The sequence below is a fragment of the Asterias rubens genome, chromosome 17, assembly GCF_902459465.1.
Source record: "Asterias rubens chromosome 17, eAstRub1.3, whole genome shotgun sequence".
Lineage (NCBI taxonomy): Eukaryota > Metazoa > Echinodermata > Asteroidea > Forcipulatida > Asteriidae > Asterias > Asterias rubens.
In genome coordinates, this window is record NC_047078.1 from 6,990,934 (window position 1) to 6,997,802 (window position 6,869).

Consider the following 6,869-nt stretch of genomic DNA (forward strand, 5'->3'; position numbering starts at 1 on the left):
TCCGGCAATGTCGACAAGGTGTATTGATGCTGGATGCAGCAAAACAACTAAAGATGGGGTCAGTTTGCAAAGTGGTCCGGTCCGACGTCTTTTCTAGCGCTGTGCAGCAAACACGTCGAGCCGTCGTGCTTCCAGAAACCGGAATACACCACACATTTTGACATTACGAACAAAGTTCGTTTCTAAAACATGACGCCATCCCAACAATTTTCCAGCTAGTGGGAAGTCGAAGAAAGTACCTAAAAGACGTGACGAACTTTAAGGAGTATTTGCCTCACGTGAAAAAAATTCGGGTATTGTTTCAAATATGAGGTCATGTTTTTATTTTGCACCAAAGCGTCACTATCTTGTGTTGGCACTGCATGCGATTCACCGTGCCGGGTAATCCGAGTGGACCGTCCGCACAGCAGCCATACAGAGCGTTCAGTCTGCTCCGTGACCGTAGTTCTGTACGTAGGCATCATACCGATCAGTTATCCAGACGTAGTTTACGGGGCCAGACTACACATTTTCTATTCAAATATGCTGCCTCGATTGACGTCACGAACAGCGCCCTCTCTGGTCAGGCCTACTTTTAAATTTGTAAGTAAAATGGAAACTAATTTTTTAAAACCTTAGTTTTTTGTTTAATAATATTCCACTCACTAAAACACATATTTTAGTGAGAAAAGCTTTATTTCGACAAAATACCACATCCAGGTGACTTTAAGAATGCGCTTAAAGTGATATTGTTTGTCGCAGTACGTTATGGTACTCGATATTAAAAGTTATACACCTCATGTACCGAATCCTCTAATCTGATTGGTTAAAATGGAGTCATGTAAATAGCTATGCCCCCCCCCCCCCATCTTTTCTATCAAGATGACGTCGTAGTGACTATGCCCGCTCTGAAAATAACGCAAATATGATTATGTAGAATGTACAGATGTATGTGTACGACCAGCGTTCCGTGTCACGGCGCGACCTTTCTTCACAGACGACCTTCCACCGTATAGTCAGAGTGTTGTTGATGAAAAGAATCTGTATTCGGTATATTAAACAAATATTGACTGTCAAAACCATGACTATGCCCTCGGCTTCGCTTCGGGCATAGTCATAGTTTTGACATCACCTTGGGCCTATAGTTTTAACTATGCCCCTTATAGCAGTCAATATGTCCATACTATAGACTGCAAGTCTTGTTGCGCGTATTCAAACTGCCATGTATATGTCATTTGGTTTCCACCACGGTGTTTTGATTTACAAAAGTGAAAACAAAAAGTTAAGCTTAAACATCATCCTTGTCCACGAGTTGTAGTTTTGTTTCAATCTTATTTGAACAAATTATGTTAAATGTTGTTTTAAAAGCTCAAACTCATTTCATAAAAACTGTGGTGAGTGTTGTTGTTGTTGTTCATTTATCAAGCGCAAGATCTGCACAGCACTAATGGCAAAATTAGAATCATGTGTAACGCTATTGCCATGTTAAGCTATTTTTATCAAGTTATAACAAGCTTTTAAAGGCACTTAACACCATTGGTAACTACTCAAAATAATTAGTAACGAGCAGTGGAGAGCTGTTAATAGTAAAAAAAAACATTGCGAAAAACGGTTTCCCCTTATGTAACGTAGTTTTTGAGAAAGAGGTAATTTTTCACTAAAACTTTAAAATACTTTACATCAGGCCTGAAGCTGTTTATAACCCATCTGAAACTTGTCAAGGGTGGGGGACACAAATATTCTTGTCCCTCCATCATGTTGTTGACCTCCGTTGTCTTGAAGCTCAAGTAATGCACGGTGTAAGACCAAATCATGTGTCCTGTAATTGGCCCCAGTCCAAGGGGGATGAGGAGAACAATGGTTCACCGTTTACGTAATCAGAGAATCGTAGCCAATTATTTGTTGATGATTTAAAAACACATTTTTTGTTAATGAAAACAAAAACGCAAAAGGTCAGCGTATACACTTAACCAACTGTTTCAAGTGTGAAATTAACGGAATACTGCTGCGCATGGCTTTAAGATAGACTGGTGTTTTGATTATTTAAGTGTTCTCTACTGCAAGGTATGATGATCCAGTCTATATATCAATCAAGCTCAAATGCAATGCACGGGTATTCCAAACGTGACAGTTATAAAAAATATACCCACCCCCTCATTTTTTTCGGTTTAATCAAATTTAGTTTCTTCCTGCGCCCTCAACGTGAGGTTTTCGGGTGCTCCCAATTTTCGTGTGAAGACAGCTGTAAACATGTACTTCGATTGTCTTCATTCTTACAGGTAAATTTCCCCTTTTTGTATCATACATTTACATTTCTAAAGTTGTTTCCGTTGTTTGAGTTTATGTTTTAGCTTGTTGTTCGTTAGACGCGAGTTTGGGAAATTATTGTCTTTAGAATTTGCCATTTATATGCTCTTAGTTTGGTTAACGTTTTGTAAACATTGCCGATGTAAATAGTATTCCAAGATGGCGCGGCCCACAAAGACATGGCGGTAATTGCAAATGTATTTGCTGATTTAAGTCGTTTTCAATGAAGTGTTCTGATTATTCATTAGTCATTTATTTTAAGTAACTTTGATAGGACTATGATTTACTGTAAAGTGTTTAATTTATGCCATAATTCTTATGAAGACAGCTCTATAACATGTACTTCGGTTGTCTTCATTCTTACAGATAGTAAAACAATAGCAGAAGCCGAATCCATCCCCAGAGAGATAACGACCCTTATTTTATTGAGTGTCACAAATTGTGGAGAATCCGATTTTTAAGGAAAACCTACGGCCAAATCTCCAACATCTGATCACAACATGGCGTTTTTCCCAACCCTACGGGTCCCGAAAATCTACAGCTACATGAGTATACGAATCTACAAATCCATCAGTAGTCCGGTCTGAAAATCATCCAGCCTTGGTCAGCTTCCAGTCGTCCATTTTGTTCTTTCTTCTCGGAACCGTGGTATGTAATCAACCCTTTGTTTCCTGTATTGGTATGCTTTAGTACCATTGTCATCCACATTCTGCAATTGTTGAAAGTATCTAGGCCTACAACTGAATCAAAACAGCTGAACGTGTTATGTATCAACAGACAATCACAATTGATACTATACCAGTCCACCTTGGCAAACAAATACTGCTCTATAGTTGGTATGACACTGCTCTAGAATTGCAAAGGTCGTGGGTTCAAATTCAACCCGAGTAATATGCCTGTGATATTTTGTTCACAGGACTCGGGGGGAAGTACTGAGTATGTGCTAACACACACATTGGTGTATGGGTAAAATCCAAAATTAATATTTGTTTTCCCCTAGCAAATTTAACATCTATATATAAAGATTGCAGTAGCTAACCTCAGCAGCAACCAGCATACATTTGACTAAATTAAATACAATGTTTGTAGAGCCATCTTTGAATGTCATCGGCACGTATTCATGTGTAACTCTCCATGGATTAGCAAATCCATAATAATGATGATTTTTTTCCAGAAATGTAGTATTCATTCGGGTAAACTCCTGCCGCAGGCATTTTGGGAAACATTCACTGACGTAATACGGAAAATATTAAAGGCACTGGACACTATTGGCAATTACTCAAAATAATTGTTACCATAAAAACTTACTTGGTAACAAGCAATGGAGAGCTGTTGACAGAGTAAAACGTTGTGAGAAACAGCTCCCTCTAAAGTAACGTAGTTCTCGAGAAAGGAGTAATTTTCGTCTAAAATATTTGAATTTGATTTCGAGACCTCTTAATTAGAGTTTGAGGTCCCGAACAATAACAAAATCTCAACGATATCAAATGGTTGATTGATTGAATTTATTCGGATAAAGTAAAGAGCAAGAACAGGCCAAAAATACATACATTTGTACACAACAACAGGGGAAAACAAAATGACATATTATAAGTTAAACCCAAATAGAACCAGGAAAGAAATACTGGAAAAAATTATCCAAGGATAACCCCAACAACAACTTACACTTATTGCCACAGGGGACCTTTAAGAACAACATGGAGCGTTTTAATTAACTCACCTAAAACGTTTTTGAGCATACTGTGCAACGTTGCAATCCATCCAATCAGCCACAGATGACTACTGAAGTCAGCCTCTATAGCAATGAGGAGAACTCCAAATGCTTTCACGTTACCCATTAAAATACCATTTGTGATAAATGAAGCTCCTATTATCACCCATCCTATGGGGTGATTGTCATAATTAGTCGATCTTCTTGGAGAGGACATCTTGATCAGATCTTTTCATCCATGTATCCACCTTGCTCCCATCGTGAAAACAAAACTTCAATCTTGGAAAAAAAAAAAACTGATATTGGAATCAAATAAAGAATCTACTTGTGAACAGTTCTTTTAAAATGTATTTCAGGCTACAATCGCAAATATTTGTCTAGGGGGTCTTTGTATACCTTTTCCTGACACAAAGCAACTTCATCCACTGTGAAGTTGCTCTCTGTGCCAATTTTATTTTGGTTTTCGAAGGTTTTTAGTCCATTCTATGGTTTTTATTATAAATTGTTGTCCCTTCCTCTTATCACTGCGGTGTTTTGTTGTGGGTGCAGTTTTTTGTTTTTAATAGTCTGGTTTTGCTTGTGTTTAAATTTTTTCTTTTGTGTGATTTTAAAATGTTTCAGTGCAATCACCTTTTTATATTGTATAATTATATTTTTATCGTTGGCAGGGGTCTGGTTTTACACATCTTTTGATGACAGTTTTTATACTTTTGTTTTAACCTTGACAGCCCCTGTACAACTTGTAACTATTGTGTATGTCTATAAATATAGATGTGCCCTTTGCACCAACAAAATTGGAACAGCCTTGTCTCTGTCAATAATTTATATTTGTTATTTCCCTGATTATTGCAGTCTCTCGTACCTAAAATCTATCAAAAAATAAACACTTTGTCAAGCTTCCATACTATTTATTTCCCTGTCATAAACACCCAGTTTCGAACGTAATTTTTTAGGGAATTTAATTGATGTTCGCGAAACAATTACGGAATTTGCATGACGCCCGAGAAAATTGATGGAGTAAGTTGCAAAATGATGCTCGGAACTTTATTACCTTTGCGCAATCCACATCAGAGCAGAAATTGATTTAGTTTCCAAAAACTAGCTCGTAAACTTTCGACAAGAAATGGCTACAAGTGTAAACCAAAGAGCAACTGAAAGTCAACTGGATCAACAGACATCAAGAGACTTGTCAGAATTACATGTTCTTTCGAGTAATATTAAATCTGTAGATGAAGCTCAAACGAAAACAGACACCAAAGTATCAGAGAAACAATATCATTACAAAATGAAAGAGGCTCATTTTAAACTAGAGTTAACACTCAGAAGTGTGTTTATTTTGTCATTGTTCTTGCTATCACTTATACACAGGTGTACTCAATTAATTTGTGCATACTTTTTTTAATACACAGAAGTAGAACCACTGAGTGCAAGAGAAGTGCAGGAAAACTATCAGGTTTGCTAATAAACAGTTTGCTATTGCGTACAAAAGATGCCTTATCCACAATTAAATACAATAATGTGATAATGGAATCCGATCCAGAGGATATTGAACTTAAGGACGATATATTCAAAACGAAATGTTGCACAACGAAATCCATTACAACTGTCACTGGTTGGTTTTTACTTATCACTTTTAAGTTTAAGTTTCTGCCTTACAAACATTATCAAGCAATCTCTGACTTATCATGTCCCCACCTCTGTGCATAAACCTCTTTGATGCGGTATACCTACTAGGGGTTAAGATTGTTTCCCTTCAGTTTCATGGCAATGATCTTTGAAAGTAAAACTGTCTGATCAAATTCACAAATTTAAAATGTCAAATTTATATGTTACTCAAATATTCAACTTGTAACAAATTATCTGGTGTATTGGCATACAAATTTAACTAAATCCTGGCAAATTAATACATGATGAGCGAAATAACTTACATATAAGACTCCTACCGGGAACAAACAAGTGTTTTCGCTGGGAATCAACTATGATCTACGAAATGTGTTGAGGATTACCAACTTGTGTCATGTAGTTTTGAGCTACATTGTTGGATAGGCCGTTTAGCTTGATAACATGATGGTTTACTTGTCTTTCACTAAACAATCCACCACTTCGAAAGCAGCTCCCTTTGGTTGAAACTTATAAAATAAATTGTTACTGGTTAACCTTTTACCAGTGTGTATAATAGTTTCACAAACCAAGACTGATTACAGATGACTGCCCTGTTTACTCGGGTAGTTTCCCCAACTATGTATTCCGTTTGCATTTGTGCCTTCATACCATCTCTTTATTACGCTTATCCTAAACTTTTCACTCATTTAAAAACTGTTCTGATTTTTCTTAAGCATTTGATGCACATCTCAATTGAAATCGATGAGCTCTCAACTATGGTAACAACCGAGATGCTACCTGGTCAGTTACATTCATTGATGGAGAAATTGATCAAGGAACAGAAACAGCTTGTAAACTTCCAACAAGAAATGGCTACAAGTGTACACCAAAGAGCATCTGACAGTCAACTGGATCAACATCCATATCCATCAAGAGACTTGTCAGAATTAGATGTTCTTTTGAGTAAGATCAACTTGGTGTCATTAAAGCTGAATCTACATAGGATGAAATCTGTTGATGAAGCTCAAATGAAAACGGACACCAAAGTTTCAGAGGTACAAGATCATTACAAAATGTAAGAGGCTCGTTCTAAACTGGAGTGGACACTGAGTCATCTTGTTCCCGACCTGATAAAGTCCTGATTATACACCACCACATGTCGGAAAGTATGAAACAAAACAGTACATAGAAAGTGTATACTACTGCCAACAAATGCTAGTTGATGATTTGCAAGGCTTGGCTCAACAAACCCTACTGGATAAGGAGCCTG